This window comes from Colius striatus, chromosome 5 (assembly GCF_028858725.1).
Source record: "Colius striatus isolate bColStr4 chromosome 5, bColStr4.1.hap1, whole genome shotgun sequence".
NCBI classification, from domain to species: domain Eukaryota; kingdom Metazoa; phylum Chordata; class Aves; order Coliiformes; family Coliidae; genus Colius; species Colius striatus.
This window is the reverse complement of record NC_084763.1, coordinates 42143045-42155597: the sequence shown is the minus strand read 5'-3', so window position 1 is coordinate 42155597 and position 12553 is coordinate 42143045.

The window sequence follows — 12553 nt, the reverse complement described above, 5'->3', positions numbered from 1 at the left end:
AAATACCAGCTGTTGAGGAAAGGGCTTCTTCAGCATTTGCACAGTGCCTGGCGTTTTGAGTGGCTCGGCTGGTGTTCAGGTTTTAGAGGTAAACTAATAAATGAAAAAAATCACGACTAAGCTTTGTACTGGCTTGAGATGTAAGAGAATTTCACTACCAAATCTATCTCTGCCTCTTTGTCTCTCTCCGCCTCTTTGTCTCTCTCCATACATCTATGTGTGTATACATATCTGTCTATGTATGTCTTTGTACATCTGTTTGTGTTTGTGTGTATATCTGAATAGCCAGTATATGGTACTAGGAGGACACCAAAGTCACCCTGGATGCTGTGAGAAACACAGCTTGCTGTTGATATGATCTGTGTAAGATTCCTCATTGACAGATCTTTTCCTTGACACTTCACATCTTCTGTTCAATGACCAAAGTCAGCAGGATCACAGAGGATTCAAACAAAATAAAACCTGAGCTGAGCCTGATACTGGATTTTTTGCTGAATTAGGCATAAATTAGATGTTATCTGCCAGCCAGTTAGGGTGACACTAAAAGCAGATACCTCAAACTATTTGCAGTGCGTGAGAGTGTCTAATCTTCTTTCATATAATTTAAAAAACAACCCAGGGACAGGGTTATGGTTTTAAGTTGTAGGTGGAATAGACATCATATTTAACTGAGTGCTGAGGAGGTCAAGAAATAACGCAATCTTCTTTCAGCTTCCTGCATTATCACAAAGAAAGCCTACTGGCACAGACCAAGTTTTAATTGATTATTCTTATTGATTTTACAGGAAGCAAAGGAGAAGAAATACAACTTGATTTTTGTAAGCCTCTGTTTCTATGTTTTGACCATATTGATTTTCTATAATCTCCATCTGAAAATGTTATTCAGATTGTCCTTTTTGTACTGTCACTGTGCAGACCAGTCTTGTTCCTTATGGCCAGGAATTTAAACACATTTCTTCCTCCTCTCTCTTTCCACCTGGCTCAAACCCACATGGGGAAGAAAAAGTTGCACATTAAAGTTGATATGGCCAGTTGATGCCATGACTCATGCCTTTCTGCTGATCATCACTTTCTGGAGCATTTTTCTGTGCAGGCTGAACCTTGGGTATGAGATTTGGTTTTTCTGCTCTTGCTGCTCTGTGGTACCTGTCTGGAATCAGAGGTCCTGGGCTGTGAATAATTGTGGGCTGCCTAAATAATCATAGCAATCCAGTTAATTAACTCAGCTGGGCTGGCTGACATTCAGCAAGGGCACCTTAGTGTAGACAGCCTTTTGAACTCCTGGTCAGGAGGGAAGAGATGGTGAGCTTCATGGAGTGCTGTAAAGATTTGATCTTTTACCAGGCTCTCCTTGGGCATGGATTAGGAGGCAAAATGGGTTAAAAGAGGATTTTGTTAGTGGCATATAACAAAGTTTTTGCAAAAGCTGTGTTGAAAGAAGAAGTTTCTCACTGTTCACTCTTACATGATAACTTTATAGATTTTGAGGGCAGATGTGGGATGAGGAATATATTGTTAGGAATAGCAGTGTTTGGCGCTTCTACAAGATGAGCCAGTGATTCCTTGAATTTTAGGTAGACTCATGTATGTATGGAATTAGTTAAGTCACATGAATAGTGTCATTCCACAAAGCTTTAAAATAATTAACTACACCAAAAATGTTATCATGGATTTTACTGTGATCATTATTAGCCTAATTAATATTATTATTGGTAGCATTAATAGTATTATCAGCTTATACAGTGTCTGTCCTCAGGGACAGTGTAAACTGCCTTCTGAATACAGAACAAAAAGATACTTACAGCCACAAAGATCTGAACCTTAGGTAATGAAGAATGAGAAATTATTATCCATATACCGAAATTAAATCTCCTGTGGAACTGCTTTGTTCAGAGCGAGCCCTGGCATTTCTGTCCATAGCAGCTTTGCAAAAAGAGTCTTCCTAGAACAATATACAAGAAAAAGAAAAAAAGATTTATTTTTGCTTTTGCAGCACCCACCCAACTTTCCCACCAAGTGATCTGTTGTTAATGTGCAGGAAATCCCAATGAATGCACATCATTTGGTGAAAGAATGACAGCAGACACCACAGCTATCCTTAGCAAGCATCCACCTGCTCCTGTGGTGTCTTTTTAAAGCAAGTTCAGCTTACCTCTTCTCCTCTTAGTTTTCCTTTGCTTAATTGCAGGTGATGATTCCAAAGAAGCCTTCACCTGTTTGAGTGCGCTTTCATCTTTCTAGACAAAGCAGGCTTGGGCTTGGTGCTTGATCTGTGGCATAGTTAGGGCCTTTGGTATTAAAGGCGTTGGGATCACCCTGAGGCTTTTAAGGTTTTAGGGTTAAATTGATGAGCGTGTATAAAATGTAAGCTTTGTTGTGTGGCATTTGTTATTCTTTTTTTTTTTTGCATTAAGGAATCATGGGACTATACTGCATTCTTCAACTGCTTATTAAACAACGCTGTCAAACGGATACCTCTTCAACTTGCATAAAACTTGTGATTATTGATATTGCCTTTAATCCTCAACACTCATCTATCTAACTTAGCTGAGATGTCCAGATATGCCTCCATACTAGATCAGGCTATTGGTTCTTCTGTCCATTTTGTTTGTGTTGTGCCTACTGGATAATTAGTTTTTGATACACTGTAGGGCTTTTGATACACAGTTAAGGCTACTAGAATTTAGGAATTCAGGACTGTTGCATAAAAAATCCATATAAAAAGTCAAATAGTTCCCAAATACCCTTTTTTTTGGTGTTTCTTACCCTCTTTTTTAAAGTAGGGAATAAATTGACCAAAGACCTGGTGAACTGCAGTGTTATTGTTGACTGTGGGTGAAGAGCTTTAGAGAGTGCTGCCCATTGGTACTAAAAATTAAAGCTGTTTCTTCTAGAAAAATGACAAGCTTGGGTTGCTGGCTGAGATACCAACACTTTGACTGCATGTGATGTGAAACTATTCCACTCATCCTGGCAACTCCTGGTGACTGGACTGGCGCTATTAAGGAAATTGCTGTCTTCTGGAAGAGGGAACAAGTAGTGGCTTTTGTGAAAATGATTTCAGCACAATTTGCAAAGTTGTAACTGAGCTGGGTAAAATGGTATTTTCCTCACTTTTCCCCCCCCCTCCTTCTTTACCCATTTGTTTATGTTTCATAGGTGAATTCACCTATTTTCTTAGATGAGGTTTGAGATAGTTTCCTCTGGCAATTTATGAAGAGTTTGGATGCTTTTGCATAGTGCAGTGTGGGTGACGTGCCTATCCCAAACTTTCTCTCATATCTTCACATGCAATTCCTTCACATTAAGGCCCAGGAAAGCTTTTGTGAAACATGGTTGGACAGGCAAGTTACTGCAGCTTGATGTGTTCCTGTACTTCATCCACAGCAAATACCAAGTAAACTGGGAGAATAAGCTACCACGTGTGTTTGGTTTCAAGGTGGTAGTTTAAAAGAATATGTACAATATTTTTATGGTTAACAGTATACACTTACACATATATGTGGATATATATACACATATATAACATACGTATACCATGATCATGTCTCAACTGATTAGTGCTAGCTTGTAAAACTTTGGTAACCCGGGCGCAAATTTCTACTCATTCATTCCAGCAGTAAGGGCAGGACTGAGTGGTGTCCACATACACAGGTAAAAGGGAGTACATTTTTTTTTTTTTCAACAGGGAATAAAACAGAAATCAGTGAAGACCTAAGTGTAAGAAAGGCCAATATATTAACTCTGCTGGTGACAATGCTAGAGGCACTGTCTGGCTTTCCCATTTGGCTCTTGTGTCTTAGAGACAGCATGCAGCCATCAGTTTGAAGGCAGATGCAACATCTCAGGAAAGCAGATGTCCCTCTTCTCTGAGCAGCTCCAGGGACAGTGCCCAGCAAGTTGCTACTTGGCCACACAGGTTGCTTTCTGTACACCTTCAGTCTCTTCTCTGTGCTAACTTAAGAACTATTTCCTTCTAACTACATAAACTTAAGACCCAGATAGTAAGGCTAAACTTGGAATTACATTGCTTTTTATATTAGTCATTGGCATGTATTCGTATTATGCTATTGTCTTCTGAACCAATCTTATCCTTCTGAAGGCTATAGGTTTATAGACCTTGATTAATCTCTTAAATTTTGCTTTGCCAAGTGAAACCCTTTGGGCTTCCTAACTGATCCCTATAATTATTTTTATAGACCTGCTCTGAGCCTTCTCCAGATGCCTGAGTGCAGAGTGTAGAAGTGGATTAAGCATTTCAGCAGTGGCATTTCTCAGTGCCCCATTACCTGCAGCATGAAAAAAGAAGATCAAGACATTGCCTGTTTAATTTTTTTTTTCAGAGTTAATATTTTCTAGGATATAGTCCTTTATCCTTATGCACGTGGGCAATTAGATAGAGATGTCAATACTTGAGTCTGATGGACCAGCTAGCACCCAGAAGTGCATAGATGATGTGGGGTCTGTAGGCTTCATTGATTGCATTGATCAGATCTCCATCGACTAAGCTGAGACATAACATTTACAGGTAGCCACCAACATACAGGTACCTGAATTTGGAGCTGAGTTTCCTTCAGGGTGGTAAGTAAAGGTATTCTTGGCAAAACTATTGAATATACAGATAAATATATATATAAAATTGGTAAATTCTTTATTACATAAAAGGGTACTTTATGTCATACTTTATTCCCAGTTAAGACTACTGGCTGCAAATCTGTGCCATGCCCAGGAGCAACCTGAAAAATTCCATATTTTCCTGACCTTCCTTTACTAAATGATCTGGAGTCAAGTTCTCCTCACCCAAGCTTATACCCTTCAACTGACTTCAAAGGAGATGAATGAGCCACTGAGGCAGAATACAGGCTTGTTATTCTTGTGACACATTCGTTAATAGCCTTTTTCTTATCTAATTCTTCTAATATTCAACTAGAATGTGTTTTATACAGTTGGTTCTTTATTATTTACTTGCATTTAAAACTTGGGAAGGGTGTTTTTCTCTTCCCTTCTGTTTATATTTACATTTTCAGATAGTACATATACAGCCTAATCATATCACTTTGAAAGTGATATAGAAAGTTGTACTCTCTTACTCAATCAGATTTAATCAGTTTGGATGGATTCCAAGTACTAAGCATTAATCTCACTTAAACCAAACTCCTGATAGTTCATCTAGCCTGAGTATTCATGTCAAAGACATAAAACAATCTCCTTTAATGCCCATAGTACTTTTTAAATTGAGCTTTCACCATCTGTTAATAAAACCTGCTTTGTACTGTTGGTTGTGTTCTGTGGAATGTGTCAGGAGTGTTTCTCTTTCCCTCCAATTCTTAAAGGCCTCCTTTTTTTTCACAAGTATATGAAAATTATGCAATATAGTAACAAGGAATTAGTCACACCTTGGCAGAATCTCCATTACCTTGGCTCACATCAAAGGGAAGGAGAGAAGCATGGTCCTTATAAGCTTATAGCATTCCTTTGCCTTGGAGTCCCACTCTGTGATGACAACTAAATTGGACACTGATGCTTACTTATTTTTCAACGCGTGGGTGTAAAGCACATTGACCTTGCAGTTGACTCTTTTAGAGCACCTTTCATCATGATCCCAAGCTCACAGTGTGATGCAAAACTGTCTGTTGATTTTCAGGAGTCCCTAGGGAGGATCTTTTGGAGGCAGAGCTGCTGAGCTGAGGTCCCCATTTGACATCCACTGTATTTCAGCATCTCACATTATTAATCCTGGCAATAGTATTGTGGTGCTTCCCTGTCAAACTGTTACAGAGATCATGCACAAAATAAATGGTGCCTTCAGATGACATTTTGCCTGATTCAGCCCTTTAAAGTCATCATTTACAACAAAAGGAGAGTGAGCTACAAATCAGAAAGGCCAAGAGTAAGAATCTGTTTCTCTGGGACATGCTTCTCAGAGCACACTGCTGGCTTTACCAGCTGCCACTGCAGTCAGGAGGGAGCTAGCTGTATTTGCTTCCAGCTTTCCCTGGGAAAGCATTAGATGTGCATTAGATGAACCCTGGTATTCATAGGGAACTTCAGCAACCTGGATATCTGTTGGGGGGGACAACACAGCAGAGCATAAGCAATCCAGTATGTTCCTGGAATGTGTTGATGATAACTTCCTTCTCCAAGGGATAGTGGAGCCAGCGAGGAATGGTGCTAGGCTGGACCTTGTCCTCACCAACAAGGAGGGGCTGATGGGGAATGTGAAGCTCAAGGGCAGCCTTTCCTGCAGTGACCATGAAATGGTGGAGTTCAAGATCCTTAGGGCAGAGAGGAGAGCACACAGCAAGCTCACTACCCTGGACTTCAGGAGAGCAGACTTTGGCCTCTTCAGGGATCTGCTTGGTAGAGTACCATGGGATAACGCCCTGAAGGGAAGAGAGACCTAAGTAAGCTCGTTAATATTCAAGGATCACCTCCTCCTAGCTCAGAAACCATGCATGCCAGCAAAGAAGCCAAACAAAAATGCCAGGAAGGCTACATGGATGAACAAGGAATTCCTGGACAAACTCAAACACAAAAGGGAATTCTACAGAAGGTGGAAGTGGGGACAGATAGCCTGGGAAGAATACAGAGAAATTGTCTGAGCAGCCAGGGATCACATTAGGAAAGGTAAAGCCCTGATAGAATAAAATCTGCCCAGGGATGTCAAGGGCACAAGAAAAGCTTCTATAGGTGCATCAGTGATAAAAGGAAGACTAGGGAAAATGTGGGCCCTCTCCAGAACGAAATGGGAGACCTGGATACCTGGGACATGGAGAAGGCTGAGGTGCTCAATGACTCTTTTGCTTCAGTCTTCAGCAACAGGTGCTCCAGCCACACCACTCAAGTTGCAGGAAGCAAAGGCAGGGACTGGGAGAATGAAGAACTGCCAACTGTATGAGAAGATCAAGTTTGAGATTGTCTAAGGAGCCTGAAGGTGCAAACATTTGTGCACAATTTTGTGAAGCCCATGGGGACCTGATGAAATGATCTGTGGATCCTGGGGAAACTGTTAGATGTAGTGGCTAAGCAACTTTCCATCATATTTGAGAAGTTGTGGCAATCTGGTGAAGTTCCCACTGACTGGTAACAGGGAAACATAACCCCCATTTTAAAAAACAGACTTCAGTAAATACAAATTATGCCTGAAAAATTTGGTGGCCTTCTACGATAGGGTTGCAGCTTTGGTGGATAAGGGAAGAGTAAGTGATGTCATCTGCCTGGGCTTGTGCAGAGCATTTGGCACTGTCCACACAGCATCCTTGTCTCTAAATTGTGGAGACGTGGATTTGATGGATGGGCCACTCATTTGATAAGGACGGTCACGCTCAAAGAGTTGTGGTCAATGGCTCAGTGTCCAAGTATAGACCAGTGATGAGTGCTCTTCCCAAGCACAAGTACAGGCTGGGAGGAGAATGGATTGAGAGCAGCCCTGAGGAGAAGGACTCGAGTGTGCTGGTTGACAAAAACATGACCTGGCAATGTGTGCTTGCAGCCCAGAAAGCCACATCTGCTTCAAAATCATCATGACCAACAAGTCAAGGGAGGTGATTCTGCCCCTCTACTCCACTCTTGTGATGCCCCATCTGCAGTGCTGCATTCAGCTCTGGGGCCCCCAACATAGGAAGGACATGGAGCTGTTGGAGCGAGTCTGGAGGAGGCCACAAGGATGATCAGAGGACTGGAGCATCTCTTCTTTGAAGTGAGCTGCAGTTGTTCAGACTGGAGAAGGGAAGATTCTGGGGAGGCCTTCCATTACCTAAAGGTTGCCTGCAAGAAAACTGGAGAGGATTTTTTTACAATAGTATGTAGTGATAGTCTCACAAGTCTCTTTCTATTCTCTCAAGACCAGGAGGAAGCTCCCAGTGGGAAAGCTGATAGTTTTATGAAGCTGACTTGTCTTCAGGCTTCTCTTGAGGTGAGGCATGTGGTTAGGTCACTTAAAAAAGCTGTTATTTAGCTCAGCTCCAGTCTTCCTTCATATCTTCTGGTATGCAGGAAGTTAAAATTCTGCTCTCTTTATGCTGGCTAGTACACTGGAGGCTGGAAAGTTTTAAAGTAACTAAGGCAGAATTTAGCTGAGATGATGGTTATAATGGTGATAGTGATTTTATGAGTTTCAAAATGCAGCTTGAACATGTATTTCACTTAGCAAATGAGTTAAATAATGACATACACCCTGGAATTCAGTTTGTGTTTGATTGAACAATAGCTGATTTCTTCAGCTACGTTTTCAGCTTCCTCTTAACACTTATGTTTTCGCTTGTAAGTTTTTTGTTTGGGTATAATGAGGCTTTGTGTCTCCTGATTCCTTATCTTATGTGGGTGGTAGAAAAATCACTCTACTGCTCCAATATTTGTGGTTGTATGGGGCAGGTGGTTTCACGCAGAGCTGTGCAAAATATCTATAGTAAACAAAAAAAGAAGGGGAAGCCTCATTCCTTGAAATGTCTTTATACACCTGGAACCTCTGCTGCAAACCCCAAGGACCCAGGAGAAGAGCTCCTTTGCCAATCTTTGCAGCTTCCAGCGACCTGGAGCTAGTTTGAGTTTCTGTTGCACATCTCAGGCCAGCACATCCTGGAATTCCATCTGCCTCCTGCATCGCCCAGGGGTCTCACTCCTTCTCTCTCTTTTCAGGATCTAGGCATCATTTTCTTTCACCCCTCCCAAGACTCAGTCATGGAACAGGTCAAGACTAGCTCTTTGGGACATGTGTTCAAACGTGAGATGCAGCATAGGTCTATGTGACCTAACATACTCCCCTGGGGTGTCAGTCATGCGGCTGGTTGCATAACGAGCATGCTGAGCTCTTCTCAGGCACAGAGGTGGATCCTGGATGTTTGTTACTGGAAAAAAAAGCAATTTTGTCTAGATACTTCATTGGATATTGCTCACAGCTAGCTGGTGAACAGAGCAGGTATAATACCTTCAAATTAGATAATGTTTAGGATTTGGTATTGCCACCTGAGGACAATACAAATTTAAGTCAAACTTATTGTAGTAAATTTTTCAGGAAATATTTCAACCACTTGTTAATGGTAAGTTTCAGGACTCAAGCATTTTAATATTCATGCCAAAGAATTTGTAGAGTTTGAAATTCACCCTTCATGGACTTAAAGATGTCTCTGGAGCTTCCTGTAAACACCTTCTGGGATTGCTATGACATTCCACATCACACCCAGAATACCTGCTGCTGTGCCATCTGTACACATTACAACAAGGATTTCTGGGCACCTTTAATCATATATCCTGTAGCTTTGCTCTAAGACACATGTCTGTTGAATTTAAAGTGGATCTCTGCCTTGGGCCAGAGGCCCATCACAACTAGCCTGCTTTTCTTGGCTGAACTTAGTAAAGAAAAGACAATGCAACTCTGAAAATCCTGTTAGCTCCAGGGAGCAATCCCTGTAGCATCACAGTCTCTTCCTCAGCTTCCTCTGTCCACTGGAACTACGTCCAACATATAGACCTGGAAACATTTCTTCTTTCCCAGTGTGCAAGACTCATGGTTAGGTTGGACTAGGATGTTTTTTTCAAATCACGTAACCAGATTTATATCAGGTTTTGTGGTGGAACAGCAGACTCACTCGTCCATGCAGCATGGAGCTCTCCAGCCACCTCTGCCCTGCTCTGCATGAGAGCAGGACATTGCCACTGCTTTACTCCCTATATCTTTGGGTACTGGACCACAAACCTGGACATCTGGCATGCAAAGTTCAAGAGCAGGAGGACAGACAATAGCATAGGTCAGTATGAAATCCAGACCTAGCTGTGGCAGAGCACAAGACGGGAGCCCAACTGGTGACCTCAATGTTCAGTGCCTGAGATTTGACAAGTCTAAGAGCACTTTCCTTGATATCTGGTGTTGGATCTGGAATAAAGTGACAATTTGTGTAAGATCCTCTTGGACAGACTCATAGATGCACTAAGGCACACAATGCATACTTTATGTGTACAATGTTTGTTTAAATTATGATCTTTTTAAACCAGGCAGGGTAGGACTGTGCAGCAGTAAACTGTACTGTGTGTACACATGGATGATATAACATCAAGCTGACAGAGAGGTGAGATTTTTGCTTCTGGACTTCATAAGGTCAAAATTAGTGTGGGAGCTTTTCCCAGTGGAAAAGCTGCAAATGTCAGGGAGAATTGCAGTTCCAGCAGCTTCCCAGGACAGATTTTTATGGTCAGAATCATTTATTTCTTGTGTACTGTTGGAAAAATATAATAAAAGAAACCTGGGTATCAGTTTGAGGTTATTTTTGTGCTGAAGACAGAGGCATATAAGCAAGGGAATGCAAGGAAAAAATTAATTTCAGTTCTGTTTGGTGTGTGAATAAAAAGAAGACCCAAGGCAGGCACTGATCAAATACGTGCTTATTTCAAAGTAGGACACCAGAAATTTGCAATGTCTGTGTGGTGTTTGTGATAATACCATGGTCCTAAATATAGCTGGTAATAACATAAATATTTGTCTGTGACAATGTCGAATTTAGTTTGCTGTAAACCATATAACCCAGGTATATAACAGCATAGCATGTATATCCCACAGCACACTGCACACAAGCTTGTATCCATTTGACAAACTGTTTGAACAGATAGTGCTCTGTATTTATTGTGTATCTGTGAGATGTTCATGGACATATTTTTCAATGACTGGCACTCATTGTTTCCTGTTAGCAAAAGAACAAAATGGGGGCATGTGACTCTTTTAGTATTTTAATAACAAATTAAAATGTTGATAGAAATAGGTGGCAAAAGCCAACACTGGTAATGTAACTGCCTGCTCTTTCACTAGTAATTTCCTTCTTTAACTATTTTTTTACTTATAGTGGAGCAACTTGAGCAAGTTGAATTGCCACAAATTTTCTTCAGGGCATGACAGATTAGTGGAAAGATTTGAAGGTCTGTGTTATTAAGCTCTCAAGTTTTAAGTAGGAGCTTCCTATAGGGAAGACCCAGCGTGTGAATTTGTGATAGCTCATGCAAATAGTTGACAAATCACATGAAACCTCCAGCTTCCAGAGGAGATCCCTTGCGGGCTGATGAAGCTCTGTATCCCAGGGAGGTTATTAAACCCCTTCTGAAGCCCATGAACTACAACATCCACATGGATACTAAAACATCTCCTGATAAATTAGCAGCACATGACTGATATAAACAAATTAACAGCACATAACTGATAGAAACCTAGATGCTGTCTGGAGGTTAAAACCTACATGATAACTATTAAAGAACAGACCAGACCTAAATTTCCAGAGGAATTTTGCAATCTTAGACCCACACAAACTTCATTAATGTAACAGAGCATTATATGCAGTGAAACAAAATGTTCTATTTTATATCAAGTGTTATTACCTCACTGATATCACATTTTAGCATCCTTTAGTTCATTCATGTATACATCAAAATTTGTACTTGAAAAGACTTTACAAACCATCTCAGGGTTTGGTCCAAGACTACTCTGAAACTATAGTTATAGGATCAGCTTAAGAGCCCATAGTAGTATTGAACAGTGCATTTTGATTTAAATATCCATGTGGATATTTTAGATTAAATAAAACAACTTTGGATTGGAGGTGTATTGTCTGTTTGGTATGTAAGTTGGATTTTGATATCATAAGAAAGAATTAGACCTAGGAAATAAAAGGAATCTGAAAATATTGGCAGATAGCATGCTGCAAACATGACAGAGGTTTTTCTAAGGCAAAAATGACTGTTAGATGAACTCTTATGAACTTTGAACATTTCTTTAGATTTCTTGCTAAAGATAGGTTATATTTGGTGACAATGGTGTTTTGGCAAGTTCCCATTCCTTGTAGCAAAGTGATCCACATGCAATCCCCGTAGCCTTGACTTTCCTGGCTTGATTGTGCCATTAATTTCCCGTGTATGCAGCGACTTTGAAAAGCTGTTTGTCTGAATAGGCACTCATAAACCCTACTTTTTACTTTTCTTACTCAGATGTCACTGTCCACACAAGGTCAGAGGCAGCAGAGAAGCAGACCTCTTGGCTCTAATTGTCTTTTCCTACACTGTAAAACACGGGTAGGACAGGCTGTCCACTGGGGGATGCTGGGAGCATTAAACACCAGCCGGTAGCATGCCCCAACATGCTACAACTTGTACAAAGGTTGCTAAGTGACTTAAATCCATTGCACAGAATAGAACTGTATAGCCTCAAACAGCAGAACCTGACTTAGTTTCTAGTAACTCATTAAAATGACTCTACAATTCTTTTGATGTTCTGTACTAGTCTGGTCACATTCCTTTCTGTTTTATAGCATGGTAATAACAACATTCTTGTAAACAGTCATATAAACTCTAACCTTCATATTGCTCTCTTCAGATCATCTGAAAGCATTTTCACATTGGGATTTGGCTTTCTTACCCCCATAAAGCATATCCTACCCTAATAATCCAAGCCATCAAAGGAGCAGGGGAGAAAATAAGTATGCAAAAGTTGATTACAGCTGGGTCAGTTGCTTAGGGCAGCCTCCTGCAAAGGCAGATTTTTTTTTGTAATCATTACCTTTATAAGTTTATTGATCAA